Source organism: Lissotriton helveticus, chromosome 11 (assembly GCF_964261635.1).
Source record: "Lissotriton helveticus chromosome 11, aLisHel1.1, whole genome shotgun sequence".
NCBI classification, from domain to species: Eukaryota; Metazoa; Chordata; class Amphibia; order Caudata; family Salamandridae; genus Lissotriton; species Lissotriton helveticus.
This window is the reverse complement of record NC_136072.1, coordinates 564,567,126-564,584,402: the sequence shown is the minus strand read 5'-3', so window position 1 is coordinate 564,584,402 and position 17,277 is coordinate 564,567,126.

The following is a 17,277-nucleotide window of genomic DNA, read 5'->3' as shown; positions in this document are numbered from 1 at the left end:
TCCTACCAGTCCCCCATGTACAGCCAGAAATTCAGAGAACACAGTGGCTGCTTTCCTTATCAAAAGGTGTGCAATAATCTATGCAGCAGGGGTAGGTGGTCTTACGGCTTTAGCAGTCAGGTGAGGGCAAGAGGGACTTCCAGGCTGGCTTGCTAACTGTTGCAGGGTGACTTTAAAACTTAACAAAATTGAAAAAGACAGTCTCCTCTTTTGCAATGTAAAGACAGCTTTTTACTGTTGTGACCCGGAAATCGACCCTCCTCACACAGGCAGGCAGCCGGTCTCAATTTGCTGTTTCACAGTCAGCTTCTTATATACAAAATAAGAAAGTACTTTATTACAGACCAGCAAATAATAATTGCCTTAGTAGTTACAGATTGAAAGTAGAAAGCATTGAAATGCACGTGGCCCCGTAACCTCAAACTCAAAACTAATCCTCTACCCAGTCCTTATTGCAGTTTCCAACAATACTTAACAAACTAACCAGTCTTCATTCTTGAATGCATGTATATTTGTGGTAAATACAATTTTAGTGGTATGTGTGCTTTATCATCGTCCCGCTAAGACCTTAGTATATTTTTTTAAAGTAATTTCATCTCTTGCTCTTGCTGTCTAGTCAAGCTTCAATCTATTTGGAAACACAAAATAAGTGCCAATAAACCAATGTGCTAAAGCCATACAATTCTTTAAGCTTGTTAAACACAAGTTGCCTTTTAACTGCATCGCTTTCAAGTTATTTATTATATTATGTCCTCAAATGAACTCTTTGAATATATTCTTTTACTTCGCATGTGTTACATCGCATGCCTTTACAACGCGGTCGTTACAACAACCACGTTGTTACAACACCAACTATTACATCACTAGTCATTTCAACGACTTGCTGTGGGGGCGAGCTGGACTTTGGAATAGTATAATTTACTATTCCTACTTCAGTTTCTGCAACAGCAGGGAAGGTGTTGGATTCTAAATCCAACACCAGTGCGCCCCCTACAGCAAGTTGTTGAAACAACTTGCGATGTAAAGGTTCACGTTGTAAAAACACGGTTGTTGTAACAACCGCATTGTAAAGGAATGAGATGTAAGGCATGCGTTGTTAGGGCTGTTTCCCAAACTCTTCGCCTCTCTCTTGTCTGTACGACATTTTGGCCCACACTGTTCTCTCACTATGTATGACTGTGCAATGCTTTCTGCTGGTGTTTGTTGTTTCGCTATGTTTTCATATTTCACATTTTCCACAACAGTTGTCTCAAAGTGGTTGTAGCGGTGAACCCCGATCGAGAACATCATGACCCATTCCCACACATTGCATTTAACAAATTGCCACTTAACTCACTATGAGAGAATCATTTTGGCAGCAGAAAATGTTTCCATCAAGAGATGTAACACACTAAACCCATCTTATCTTTTGCCGAATCCAGAGGGAGATGATGAGGGCAAATTTTACCACAACTGTGCTAGCATTACCAAGTTTTTGCACAAAACCGAGACCTGACAAACTAGATGTACCTCTTCCCAAATCTGACTGCACTCTTTTTGTTGATGGGTCCTGCCTAAGAGACCGACATGGTATCTTAAGAGCCGCTTATGGTGTATGTACTCTGAGTGGAGTCTTGGAAGCGTCCTACCTGTGCCATGTAACTTCTCCACAAGTAGCCAAACTGATTGCCCTGACAAGAGCTTGCTGTAATTCAGAAGGTTCACGAATCACCATTTACTCTGACAGTTACTATGGGTTCAGAGTGTGTATGACTTAGGATGTCTGTGGTCACAGCGAGGTTTCATGACCTCTTCTGGTTCTCCTGTTCTGGCACTGCATAAGTACTTTACACATTACCCTAAGGTATGCCTGCCTGCTCTGTGCCACAACTACCAGGGGGTTGAGTTCAGATTTATTTAGGAACTTTATGGTTTACCCTAGCCAGTTACTGTCATTATTCCTTGAAATGGGCAGCTGCCCTCCTCAAATAATAATCCACTTCTTATATTAGTCTCCTGAGGTGATGGAGCACCAGAAACGTCTCTTTTAAGGTTGTGCAAGTGTACATACATAGTATGGTAAGAGCTTGTCAGTGGCGGTTAGCAGTAATAATGCATTCTTACAAGGGAAGGGAGAGGATCAGCTCATCTGCCCACTTTCAGTTCCAATTTATTAACAAAATGCGGGGTCCATCAGATTTATTAAACCACTACCTGCCTTCTCAACTTCCCTCTGGGCATCCCTCTGCATACCTCCCAAAGAAAAGAGAGCTCGTACCACCTTCTTCTGTTTGTCGTAGGTCTGTAGAGGTCTGCCCATTGTTGGACAACTATTATGTACATAGGTCTACAGTTGAGAGGGGTCTTACTTACAAGAATACTGGCACATTAAGAGCCCACTCAAAATGGTCTCTGTGCACCAACATATGTTTAAAACATATTTATGGGCATGTGTGGAATTCTGTATGTGCAAGCTGAGACTAAGAACCTGTGTGATCTTGTGCTGTGATATGCTGTCAACCTATGAAACCCATGACCATGGTAAAGTATTAGAACCCAAAGCTGTTGACAAGGATACCAAATTGACCTTGTGGGTGCTCGCTCATTCTAGGCGCAGAACACCACCATTTGCTAATTTTTTGTACTTGGATTGGGAGTCCCACTCAGATTACATGGTTGGACCGGGCTTTCCTGTGAAGATGGAAAACGCCATTGGTGAATGATAACAGCAGCAATCAAAGCAAAGGGGATGAGGCTAACACATCAGAAGTGCCAAGGCACAACCTGCAGTCATGTCTGATTTTCCCTATAAGGGGAGAGGAGGTACTGGATGCCACGGTGATTCTCAGCTACACTTGGCTTTTCTCCTCTATTCATCTCACTATCTGATATGTGATGAACATCTGTTTTCCCTAGGTGAGACTGCAGCTGGGCCAATTGTTCTCCGATCATAGAACCGAAAGTAACACTGGGAACAGGTGCAAACATGGAGAATCTAATACTTGTTTTTGGCTGTATTTCTTGCTACTGTTTGAGTTTTTGCTTCTTTTACGACTGACGTGACTTGCTCAAAGCTAATAAAACAAGCACTGAGAGACATTCTTGAGGGACGAGTCTCAGTCATGACACCCAAGACCAAAGAGGGAGCATTTCTATTGTCTTCTCACGTATTTCAGCCAACAATTGGCACTCCAGAATTGAAATCATGTTGAACAGTGCAGATATGATGATCCAGCCTTTTGACATACTCTCTTGCTGGAAAATCTCGATAGTTCATTTTAAAAATTACCTTTCGGCTAATAAAGAGAAAGACCTATCCAATAGGTCTATTCTCCCACCAAAAGGCCTATTCCACTTCACTTGGTGGGGGAGAAATGCAAAAATGTTCTTCACTCTTCCAAACAAACGCTGGGGCAATAATTATAATGCCACAATAGCAGCCATATATGGGCAGCACAGCACACCGTCAAAATCTGACTACGAGTGGTTCATTGTCAAACTAAGCAAGGTCTGGACAAAACTATAATCTCATTCTATGCTCGCCTGTGCAATCCTGCCAGCACACCTGAGCTAGACCACACAGATGAAGAAATTCGAGCTGAAATAATCCAGGTCTGCTAATCGCAAAAACTAAGGAGAGAATTCTACACCAAGTGAAAATGACACTACTGGCTATGCTCACTCTAGAGCATTCTCTTGAATTATCAGAGGTGGGTGCTACTTACATGGTAGCCTCTCTAGCCACTGCCCCATCAAAATAGAACTGGTTAATCAGTGAGCAAAGAAAGTGATGTGTTACTCAAGAAGCCTATCAGGTAACCTAATATATTCTGCAGTAAATATAGCAACCCTGAATATAGGATGTGACCTGCCAGCACAAGGAAAAACTGTTTGCCAAAGCCTGCAGATCATCAAGTGGCAGCAAAGTTGAGATGGACTTTGTGTGTTTGCCTTTGCTGGTGGTTTATTGTTTTCTGGTTTGTTTATATTTTTATTGGATGGGGGGTCCTCTCTCCGGTGAGCTTTTTACTTGTGGCCCTTTTGGGAGGGTCCATCCAGTCACATCTGTCTGTGTGGTCCCTTCCATGGTCTGTCCCCCTTTCTCGGCTCCATAGCATAAGACATATAGCCCCATGGTTCTTTACAACCTGATGGAAGTTAAGGTAGTCAGCTATAATGTCGGAGGCCTTATCAATCCTACCAAGCGGAGGGCAGTGCTCTCCTTACTTGAGCATTCGGAGGAGGATATATTTTTACTTCAAGAAACCCACCTGCTTCACCAAGATAGACATCGTATGCAATCCAGGGGGTTACCCTTGCAGTTCTGGTCTTCAGGGAAGAGTAAGAAGGGTGGGGTGGCCATCCTGTTTTTCAAACACTTTAGAGGTTCCATAGAGGGCTCAGTGGCAGAGATTAAGGGGCACCTCTTTGCGATGAGGCTACAAATCAGCACCTACAACCTCACAATAGCCTCAATCTATTCCCCAAACGAACATCAGGAGAAGTTCCTGACTGAGGCCCTGGCCGAGGTTCTCCACACGCCCGACTCCTTGGTTGTGGTGGGTGGCAATTTAAATTTGGTCATGGATGCAAGGATGGACCGCTCTAACCCGAGGACTGGGGGGGCAGGATCTATGTCAGGGAGTGGTAGGGAGTGGTAGGAGGATTGTGGAATCAGGGACGTATGGCGGAGCCACCACCCCAGTGACAGAGACTATACACATTACTCGATAGCTCATAAGTCTTACGCCTGATTGGACCACTTTCGTGAAACCCAGGCCGCATGGGTATGAACATCTTGTCCGCACCCCAAAAATTATTTTTTACTTGAAGGTTGGGGCTACTGAATGCCAGCTACCCTTTGTCATGTGTGGAAATATGGAAATTGGTGCTCTCTGATCTGTCAGGAAAAGAGATGCTGGAGTCTGCCTTGAAGAATGCAGCTGGCTGACTGCTGAGGAAGAGTGCTAGAGGTACTCTTGCCTGAAGAAGATCATACCTATAAGGAGTGAACTGAGAGGAACTGGGAGTGGAACAACTTGTAGCTGTGAGCTGCTAAACAGAGAAGTATCTGCACCTCAGGCTGTGTGGAGAGGTTTTGAGACCCCAGCATTACTGCTTTGTGTCCAGGAAAGTATCTCCTGTAGCTGAGACATGCCCAGGGATACCACAAATGTATTTTGTGGTATCCCTCCCATGAAGACATAGAGCCTGTGATTAATTGGAACTGAGAAAATCGTGATCACATTTGACAGCCTTATCTGAAAGTGCCCTAGGCAGCTTAGCACCAGGTCAGACCTCTCTCCAGAATCAGTGGCGGCCTCAGTCTCTATCTCCTGGTCACTGCTGCGACATATGGTGGGCTTGTTGTTTGGGTGACTGGGTTGTGTTTGGGTCCGAGAAAGATTGCCCCAGTGAAAATTCTATGGAACACAACCAGAGAGCAGAGTGCAAACTCCTCATCGTTGATGGTGGTGCTGCCTGTCTTCGTCAGGAAGGGGCAGGTGCACCACATGCAGAAGGCTTGGTCTGAGGCAACATCAACTGGGCTGAGGCAGAGCAACTGTGGTCTCACTTGTTGGGTTGGTAGGAAACACAACATTCAAAAAGGTCTCATGTTCTACTGGCACTCACAGCCTTGGTCTGCCTGAGGTACAACAAAGATAGAAATTTAATGTCACCCAGGGAGAATTTCATTGGGTACTATCCACCTTACCACAGTTACTTGAGGACGAACAGATGGACTTAAAAGAGTACAAATAAGAATTGTACTCACCACTTATTTAATGAGGGCTAATGCCCTAACTTTCATTTTAGAACTATGTTATGCCTTTCACAGAGGAGCGGTATAGATTGGTTCTATGAGTCTCAGCACACAGCGATTATTGCTTTCACAACTTTGTATTATTTGTTTGCTCTCAATTGTATGAACTGTTTAGATTTTTATGTTAGAACTAGGACTTTTCATGTGCACCCACTGCTACTTTACCAGCCACGGCACAAGGACCAGCACACCAACCAGTCCTACCCCGAACACATCACAGACACCACCTGTACAAAACACCAACTCGCATGTGCCCTTCTCAACCCACGCTTACCATGCAAGCATTCTTTTGAATTATGGGACCTCATCGCCACCCTCACACTGGGCATCTATTATCCACAACAAAACCATACAGTGTACTAGCACCACCGACAACACCACCACTCCCATGGAACATCTCAATTTCATGCTCCACATGGATGACAAGACAACTATCAGAGGTACCCTCACATTCTGACCCATGGCCCTGCCTCCAGTTTCTGCAGCACCATCGCTGACTACAATGAACCCCTCTTCTTCGGCGACCTAAATTTCCATGACTCCAATGACAAAAATACTGCACCCCCTGAAATATGAGCAGCCTCAGATTGACCCAGATTGTCCACCACCCTACTCACACTGCTGGACACACACTGGACCCAATTTTCACCTTCAGCAACCGTATCAAATACAGCCATGTCATAGAATTCACATGGACCGCTCACTCCATCTTCCACTTCAGCATCTCCAGCCCCCGCACCATCACCCCCAAGATGACCATGACCACCCACTGGAGGTAGAACAAAATCTCTGAGACCCGCTGTGCAAATACCCTCAACACCTCCAAGCTTACTACCAAGACCAACCTCGCCCAGTGAGTGAAAAATTTAATGCATGGATCACAAATTCCACAGACAGAATCATCCCTCTCAAGAGCAACATCCAGAGAAAATACTCCAAAAAGGCCAGATGGTACATCCAAGAAGTCAGGACAGTGAAATGAGACAGCAAACAGTTGGAGAGAAGATGGTTCAAGGACACCTCGGACAGGGCAGCCTTCAAGCCCTCCCTCAACCTCTACCACCACCTGCTGGGGGCAACAAAGGAGACAGCTCTTGACGCACACATGGAAACCAGCATCAACAACACCAAGGAATCTTTCAACATTATTAAGGAATTCTCTTACCTGTCTGCCAGCAAAAACAACATCACACCATCACAGGAGCTGTGCAACAACCTCAACCACTTCTTCATTGACAAGATCGCAACCTTATACAGGAACTTCAAACCCCAACCCACACCTACGGACTTCCTTGACAGATACAACACCACCGTAACTGACACAAACCACACACTGACCATCTGGAATATCCTCTCAAACCATGACACCACCTCCACCATGAAATCCATCCACTCAGGAGCTCCTACAGACCCATGCCTGCACCAAACCTTCAACCTCATAAACCAAAGGTTTAGCCAGGAACTCACCATCTTACTCAATACCTCTATCACTTCCGCAGTATTTCCCGACACCTGGAAACACGCAGATGTCAGACCACTACTCAAAAAACCCTCCGCTGACCCCAGAAAACTCAAAAACCTCTGGACAATCTCTCCCATCCCATTACCAGTGAAGGTACTGGAAAGGATTATCAACAATCAACTCTTGACACACCTGCTACTCGACTCCTCCCAATCTGGCTTCCGCAGCAATCACAGCACAATCGCAAGCACTGATGACATACGAACCCTCCTCAACTATGGAGAAACAGCTGCTTTGATCCTCCTCGACCTCTCAGCAGCCTTCTGCACCGTATCCCACCACACTCTGATCGAAAGGATCTAACATATCGGCATCTAAGGGGACGTGCTCAGATGGATCATCTCCTTCTTCACAAAAAGAACCCATAGGATCCACCTCTCACCTTTCACCTATGAACAATGTTTGCACCCCATATTTTTTAAAGGAAAAAGCACCCTCTCAGAGGCTATTTGAGATAACCAAGCAGCCATATTAAGATAACAAACATTGTGTTTTATTGAAAAACAAAAATGTGTTTTTCACAAAATTGTTTCGGTTTATTCCTTGATGTGTTTATCACACATTTGTTTTGGTTTATTGCTTGATTTGCATTACTTCTTTGTTGGTGTAAACAGCATGATTTATTTTCATTTTGTTTTCATTAGCAGATCTATTTTTTCTAAGTTAGTTTAAGAATGATTACTTAAGTCACATGGTTCTCACACGTTAGGATAGTTGCACGGCAAGTTTGAAAAGGTTGCACGTGCGGTGTTCACAATGGGGCTTTGGGGGGTGGCTGTCCAGTAGGGAGGCTCACACCATTGTTTTTCTTTTGCCAAGGGTGCAGCGCTGTCCCAATTCTGCTCTCTTTGGGCAGCATTTGGGCTTCGGGCTTGGGTTTTAGGCCAGACATATTAGGGGCTGTGTTACCATTTTGTAAGCTGACACTGCAGCCAGCAGTTAGGGACAGTTTTCAATCACAGTTTCCAAACGTTGAGATCTACCGTTTAGTTTTATGGTAGTGAGGCAGAGTGAAATCAAGAGTTTCTGGTAAGGTTATATGAGCGTATGGGTCAAAAGTAGGGGCCCCAGGCAAACAGGAGGGGGTACTCTGCGGGAACGAGTAGAGGAGGTTTTAGGCAGACGGTTTGGGGGGGCCGGGGTGTGAGGGGGCACTGACAGGTACCTGAAGAGCAGTACAGGTCCAGGGGGTATTAGCAGTTGTGCCCGGCCCAATGGGAGACAGTGACGGATAGGGATACTAAACCCTGACCACCGGACCTTGCCATTTCATTGTAGGATCAACGGGTGTGAGAGGCACACACCTTGGGTGAGCCAGATGCTGCTCCGCAGTACCAAGTGGAAGCGATATCAGGGTCTTGGAAGGCCAGCCGGACCACGGCCAGGGACTACGGACTCAGTGATAAGTGGAGGTTTGATATGGTCACGTTGGGGTGACAGCCCGGTTGGGCCGATGCGGCCTCTAGCTCCGCGGTGACATGGTCAATGCAGGGACAGCAAGAGGAGGCAGAACGGCAGCGAAGGCTCCCGCCACATGTGGAGCACAATTTGGAGGAATTTATTCAGGGTATGCGACAGTGTGCAGAGGCACATTTGGGGGAGCAAATAGAGCAAGATGGGGGCTATGGGAAGAAACACCATTGGATTATGAAGAAGATAGCATAGAGGAGGGGGAGATAGTAGATGAAGAAAGGAGGGGTCAAGTAATTTTGTGCCTAGTATGTTGCAGGACAAAGAGCAGGAAGCGGTTGTCCCGGCCAAGCCTCATGCAACTCAACCCTCTGCAGGACTGGTTAGGCAGCGGGATCCAGTGAGGATGACAACCTTGAAGCCTGTTAAGAAAGTGGGGAAAAGGCTGGGTAGTTAGTCCAAGGTGGAAGGTGTCCACAGGAACTGATGCATGAAGGGAGGACGGGGAGATCAATCTTTGCAAAGGACAATGTGTGCAGGACACAGGGGTAGGTACAGAAGGGCAGAAGACAGAGGGGAAGACAGGGTCTAGTGGAAAGAGAAGGAAGGTAGGCGGGAAAGCTCAGACAGCAGTGACAGAGATGGATGACACAGGAGATGGCAAAACAGATGGAGGAAAAAGCCAAGCGATGGGGGCCAAAGAGAGCAAAAAGGTCTGATTGCCTAAAATCAACTAAACCAATTAAACCAACTAAACGTTTGGGAGCATACATCATGTTAGCCACAAAAGAAAATATTTGGAAGGGAGAATATGTGGATATGTTGAAGCTCCTGCATAGGGAATTGCGGCCCAAAGAGAGATCGAAAGAGGACCATAGAAAACTGGACAGCAGCTTTTCTGATTTTCGCTAGTGTATAGTGCGAGAAATACCCAGACAGGTGGGTGTCCTTGTTTAAATACATGGACGTGGGTAGGAGGGCACAGTTGACATTTGGGGTTATGCATGGTCGCACTACTACAAAGAGTTTCGAGCCAGACAAGTTTGGGATCCCGAGGCAAATTGGGAAGGTATTGTATCACCAGATGATGGGGCAGTCAACTTTGGGAAGACAACGTATACGGCCAGTGGGCTACATTTAGTTTACCGCCCTTTTCAAAATCGCCCCACCAGGGGAGGGGTAGGATACACACGGAAGGAGGTGGGGGGGTCCGGGTATATGTTGGGATTACAATAAAGGAACCTGTACGTGGGTATATTATAGAATTCGTCATGAATGCTCAAAATACGCAGGAAGGCACCCATTGGTGCAATGCTTCGGGGCAGGATATGCAGGAAGGGGACAGCAAGGGGGGGCAAGGTTTCCAACAACAGAATGCTTATAGTGGACAGCAGAGACAACAGGGGGCTGAGAGGCAGGGGAGGAAGAGGGGCGCAGGGTTACATGGGCAAATGCTCCTATATCCATTAAGAATGACTGCGTGGATGCCTGGCTGACATTCTACCCACGGGAGCAGGATGCATAGTTACTGAGTAAGGGTTTCAGGGAAGGTTTTAAATTGGAGTATGAGGACCCTCGGACAGCAAGATGGGCAGAGAATCTGAAGTCAGTGGTGGCTCATACATCAGTGGTTTGGGGAAAATTGAAAAAGGAAGTTGAAGCAGGGCGCATGGAAGGCTCATTCGCTGTTAGCCCGATAACGGATTTGATTATTTCTCCAGTGGTAGTGGTGCCAAAGAAAGAACCAGGCTAGTATTGGTTGATTCAGAAATTGTCATGGCCATAGGGAGGGTTAGTGAATGATTTCATATTGAGGACCTGACATTAGTTTACAATTCATCAGGGGACAAATCGAGGGACCTAGTGGAACACATTGGCAGGGGTGCCTAGAAGGCAAAATGTGACATTAAGGCTGCCTTCCATCTGATGGCAGTATACCCAGAGGATTTTCAGCTGCTGGGCATCCAAGTGGATGGGAACATCTTTGTGGATAAGGAGTTTCTCATGTGCTGTTCAATATCATGTGCCTTTTTCGAGAAGTTTAGTTCCTTCTTGCAATGCGTCTTCCCTTGGAAAACGGGCAAAGAGACGGTGACACACTACCTTGATGACTTCTTCCTGGTGGGATGGCCTGGTTCGTTGGACTGTCGGCAACAGTTGGCATATTTTGAAGAGCTCAATGGGACACTAGGTGTGCTCCTGGCACCAGAGAAGACGCAGGGTCCAAGCACGGTGTTGTCATTTCTAGGTATTGAGTTGGATTCGGCGGCTATGGAAGTGAGGGTGCCGGCGGATAAGAAAATGCATGTGAGATTGTTTATTGATGACATGTTGGCCAAGACAAAAGGGATGATGAGGATGGTACAGGTGCTGCTAGGGCATCTGAACTTTGCATGCAGGGTAGTTAGGTCAGGAAGGGCATTTTGCAGGAGATTGAGCAGGTCATTTCATTTCATTTCATGAACTTTATTCGATTGTTTTAAAACATCATAAAAGTATACAAGTTAAAAACACAGCACATATGAAATTACACATGGAAAGTACATATCATGTCATTACTTAATGGATAAAACATAAACTAGCAGCAGTAGTTGTGAATAAATATGTTACTAGAAAACCATACATTTCCTTGCAGTAATAGATTTTAAAATAAAGGTTGCAGTAAAAAAAACATAGGTCTGGGTTAGCAAGTGAGAATAATAATTTCATAGCATTTCCTGTAGTAAACACCGAATATTTTTTAAACCGGGGTTTGAGGAAAAGGATACGTAGGGATTTATACAGGGGACAAATTAACAGGAAGTGCAGGGTACTTTGCTTGGATAATCCATCGCAAGGACAAGGGGTGGCAGAATAGTTTTTCATCTTTGGAAACGCCACCAAGTTATGTACAATCCCAAGTCTAAATCTTGATAGAACAAATTGGTGGGACCGTCGACTGACAACACTGAGGTACGTGGGTAACCAAAGTCCTTCGTCTAAGATTGAGCAGGTCATTAGCGGGACTCATGTTGCAACACTATCACATGTGACTGTCCGCAGGGACGAAGGAGGATTTACACATGTGAGGCAAGTTCTTAGAAGAATTCAATGGGATTCCCATTTCCGCACCAGAGGAGTGCGAATGGTACGTGCAGATATTTTCCGACGCTGTAAGAGCATGCCGGTTTGGGATGTACTGGCAGGGCAGGTTGTGCCCAGAAGTACGCCCGCAACAATGGAAGAATGGGGGCAGGAGTATTGCTTTCTTGGAGATGTTTCCTTTAGTCATAGCGGTCACAGTGTGGATGCAGAGCCTAGCGCATAGAAAGGTCATTTTCGGGGTGGTTAACATGGCAGTGGTGCAGGTGGTCAACAAGCAGTCAGCAAGAGATGAGCAGGTCCTGAAGTTGATGAGAGTATTCATTCTAAGTTGTCTGAAGTGTGATATACAGTTGCGGCCGAAGCAAATCCCGGGAGTGGACAATGACATTGCAGATGCTTTGTCTCGTTCGCAGTGGGGGAGGTTCCATGGACTGGCCACGGAGAGGGAGTTTCAGAAGACGCTGGTGCCTGCGGGGATGTGGCCCGTAGGAGACAAAGGATGCTGCAACTGGTGGTAGGGTCAACAGGAGTTTCTACGAGACGGTTATATGACCAAGATCTGGCAGGCCTTTATAACAGGAGGGGCAAGGAGGAGGACAGGGACTTGGGCCGGAGAGGAGGATGTCATATAGTTCATTATGTCTCTGATAGGGGTTTGGTGAAGTTCACTGTTGCTGCCAAGCTAGCGGGGATTATTTACAACAAGGGGTGGTGAGGGACAGAGTCTCTGAATTAAGCAGAATACTCTCACCCAGTCAAGAGATCAGGGCTAGATCCAACACCGTTTTTTAGCTCATTGCACCATCCCAGTTTCAGAACCTGGCTGTATGCAAATTAGTCTGTTCCTGTCCCAGTGCATGATGGGAACAGGGCAAACCAAACTACAAAAGCCAATTCTTACACTGGGAAGGAAACAAGCTTCCGGGGACCGGTTTCTGGCATTACAGCCGTCTTCGGCCCGGCTTGCTTGAATCCTGATGGTGCAATGAGCAAGGGACTCATGTCTGAGTATACCCTTCCACGCTTAGGGTGGACAAAATTATTTACAACAAGGGGTGGTGAGGGACAGAGTCTCTGAATTAACCAGAATACTCTCACCCAGTCAAGAGATCAGGGCTAGATCCAACACCGTTTTTTAGCTCATTGCACCATCCCAGTTTCAGAACCTGGCTGTATGCAAATTAGTCTGTTCCTGTCCCAGTGCATGATGGGAACAGGGCAAACCAAACTACAAAAGCCAATTCTTACACTGGGAAGGAAACAAGCTTCCGGGGACCGGTTTCTGGCATTACAGCCGTCTTCGGCCCGGCTTGCTTGAATCCTGATGGTGCAATGAGCAAGGGACTCATGTCTGAGTATACCCTTCCACGCTTAGGGTGGACAAAATTATTTACAACAAGGGGTGGTGAGGGACAGAGTCTCTGAATTAATCAGAATACTCTCACCCAGTCAAGAGATCAGGGCTAGATCCAACACCGTTTTTTAGCTCATTGCACCATCCCAGTTTCAGAACCTGGCTGTATGCAAATTAGTCTGTTCCTGTCCCAGTGCATGATGGGAACAGGGCAAACCAAACTACAAAAGCCAATTCTTACACTGGGAAGGAAACAAGCTTCCGGGGACCGGTTTCTGGCATTACAGCCGTCTTCGGCCCGGCTTGCTTGAATCCTGATGGTGCAATGAGCAAGGGACTCATGACTGAGTATACCCTTCCACGCTTAGGGTGGACAAAATTATTTACAACAAGGGGTGGTGAGGGACAGAGTCTCTGAATTAAGCAGAATACTCTCACCCAGTCAAGAGATCAGGGCTAGATCCAACACCGTTTTTTAGCTCATTGCACCATCCCAGTTTCAGAACCTGGCTGTATGCAAATTAGTCTGTTCCTGTCCCAGTGCATGATGGGAACAGGGCAAACCAAACTACAAAAGCCAATTCTTACACTGGGAAGGAAACAAGCTTCCGGGGACCGGTTTCTGGCATTACAGCCGTCTTCGGCCCGGCTTGCTTGAATCCTGATGGTGCAATGAGCAAGGGACTCATGTCTGAGTATACCCTTCCACGCTTAGGGTGGACAAAATTATTTACAACAAGGGGTGGTGAGGGACAGAGTCTCTGAATTAAGCAGAATACTCTCACCCAGTCAAGAGATCAGGGCTAGATCCAACACCGTTTTTTAGCTCATTGCACCATCCCAGTTTCAGAACCTGGCTGTATGCAAATTAGTCTGTTCCTGTCCCAGTGCATGATGGGAACAGGGCAAACCAAACTACAAAAGCCAATTCTTACACTGGGAAGGAAACAAGCTTCCGGGGACCGGTTTCTGGCATTACAGCCGTCTTCGGCCCGGCTTGCTTGAATCCTGATGGTGCAATGAGCAAGGGACTCATGTCTGAGTATACCCTTCCACGCTTAGGGTGGACAAAATTATTTACAACAAGGGGTGGTGAGGGACAGAGTCTCTGAATTAAGCAGAATACTCTCACCCAGTCAAGAGATCAGGGCTAGATCCAACACCGTTTTTTAGCTCATTGCACCATCCCAGTTTCAGAACCTGGCTGTATGCAAATTAGTCTGTTCCTGTCCCAGTGCATGATGGGAACAGGGCAAACCAAACTACAAAAGCCAATTCTTACACTGGGAAGGAAACAAGCTTCCGGGGACCGGTTTCTGGCATTACAGCCGTCTTCGGCCCGGCTTGCTTGAATCCTGATGGTGCAATGAGCAAGGGACTCATGTCTGAGTATACCCTTCCACGCTTAGGGTGGACAAAATTATTTACAACAAGGGGTGGTGAGGGACAGAGTCTCTGAATTAAGCAGAATACTCTCACCCAGTCAAGAGATCAGGGCTAGATCCAACACCGTTTTTTAGCTCATTGCACCATCCCAGTTTCAGAACCTGGCTGTATACAAATTAGTCTGTTCCTGTCCCAGTGCATGATGGGAACAGGGCAAACCAAACTACAAAAGCCAATTCTTACACTGGGAAGGAAACAAGCTTCCGGGGACCGGTTTCTGGCATTACAGCCGTCTTCGGCCCGGCTTGCTTGAATCCTGATGGTGCAATGAGCAAGGGACTCATGTCTGAGTATACCCTTCCACGCTTAGGGTGGACAAAATTATTTACAACAAGGGGTGGTGAGGGACAGAGTCTCTGAATTAAGCAGAATACTCTCACCCAGTCAAGAGATCAGGGCTAGCGGGGATGGCACTCATGGACAAGTTGTGGTGGGGATATACCCCTTCGGCAGGTGAATTAGGAAAGTGTATGCTGGAAGGTTGGGCCAGGCAAGCAGGGAAAGGACAGCGGGCCAGGATGCTGTGTCAAAAGCAATATTAGGCAGGATGATAGAGGAGATACCCAGGATATGCATTAGCTTACAGGAAGCAGATTTATTTGCTGCCTTCATGTAATGGCTGTTTTTCAGAGCATTCAGAGTATCAGAGTTGTTGGGGAGGAAATGGATTGCAGGCCTTCATTGAGGGAAGTACACGGAGTGAAGCGGTCATGATCCTCCTCACGCACTCGAAGACGGACCAAAGGGGTGTGTAGAAGACAGTATTACTAGGGGCCAATGAAGAGGCTTTGATATGTCCCATTCGATGGGTGTACGTATTACAAACAAGGACATGTATCTTTTCAGGTGCAGTAGCAGGGCCAGAGTCGGAGGCGCTAGCCATTTGCATAGTCAGGCATTCATTCGTCAAGTTGGCAGAGAGACACTAGCTTCAAAAAGGGAAAGGTGTTAACTTAGGATTGGAACCTGCCTTGTTTAAAATAAGTTGGCATGGGAAAGGGGGTTTGCGGTGGCACAAGCTCAATCCCAGTTTGAATAAATTGATGCCCGAATGTTCTAATAATTAATTTCGGGGAGAATGATTTAGTGGTTTGCAAGGGTTTGACCCTACTAAACCAAATGAAAAGGGACTTGAGGGAGATTAGGCAGCAGTGGTCGGGTTGCTTTGTCGTTTGGACTGAATTCATCCCTGGAAGACAATGGAGGGTGCCACCATTGATAAAGCCAGGAGGAAGATAAACAGGGACATGAGGGTCTTTTGTGGTGAGTCAGGTTTCGGTAGAGTGGAACAACCAGAACTAAGATATTCTGCAGTGTACTGTTTCAGGGTTGATGGCGTTCATTTGTTTCTCTACGGGATGGAGATTTACCTGATATACAAATAAAGGAAGTTTTATACAAAGCACTATACATACGAAGATACCCAAGAATAGCCTAGGTGATGGGGGGGGTGTTAGCAGGAAAGTTATAGGGACTGTTTCTGAGTGGCGTCTGGTAGCTGGTTCTGTACAGTTTTCCTGTTCACTTTATGGTTGGGAACAGGTTACTCCAGGAGTAGGATAGGAGATATTTAGTTGGGTAGATATTTAGACAGGTAGAGAAGATGTTACAGGATTTAAAGGGTCACCAGTTATTGACTGAGTTGGGGTTGTTAAATAGTTGCAAAGAAAGGAGAAGGGCGGGGAAACTTTAGGGGTGGGGTGGAGGATATGTAGATGAAAGATTTATAGCGGGGTTTAGTCTTGTGAGGCATAGGACAAGGTTATGATTTTTGTAAGATGCACCTGTTTTCAATAAAGTGTCCTTTTTCACACATCTTGAGATTTGATTGTGGTCCATTCTGGGCATGTGGCCCAATGGGCCTTTTGGGAGGCTAGCACCCCCAGAGTTTTTGGGCCATTGGTGCAGCCTGCGACAAATTGGTCTCTCTATGGGCTGCACTTGGGCTATGTGCTTGGGTGTTTTAGCGGGAAATTTTAGGGGCTGAGTTACCATTTTGTAAGGTGACATGGCAGCCGGCAGTTAGGGACAGTTTCTGATCCCCTCCTACCGACCCTTTAGAAGGTAAGATGGGGGGGTTATTTTGGTTATTATGGGATGGATGGCCGAATTTGTTGAGTACAGGTGCATCGGGGTGTGAAAATGCATTGTAATTGGTTGTCACTTGAAGCAGGTTCATGGCGTCTGGAAGCTAGTTCCGTTCAATTTTACAGTTCACTTTATAATTGGGAACAAGTTACTCCAGGAGCAGGTAATAAGAGTAGGATAGGAGATACTTAGTTAGGTAGATCTTTTGACAGGTAGAGAAGAGGTTACAGGGTTTAAAGGGACAACCTTATTGACTGAGTTGGGGTTGCTAAATAGTTGCAAAGACAGGAGAAGGGAGTGGACACCTTAGGGGTGGTCGAGGGGGATACGTAGATGAAGCATGTATAGAGAGGTTTAGTTTTGGGAGGCAAAGGCCAAGGTTATGTTTTTTGTAAGATGCACCTGTTTTCAATAAAGCAGCCTTTTTCACACAAATTGAGAGTTGACTGTGGTCCGTTCTGCCCTTGTGGCCCAAAGGTTAGTCAGAGATGACTAAAAACAACGTTCATAGAATTCTTGAGCTGGGTGTTTGGGTTAGGTTTTTTATAAATAGTGTTTGATTTTAACACA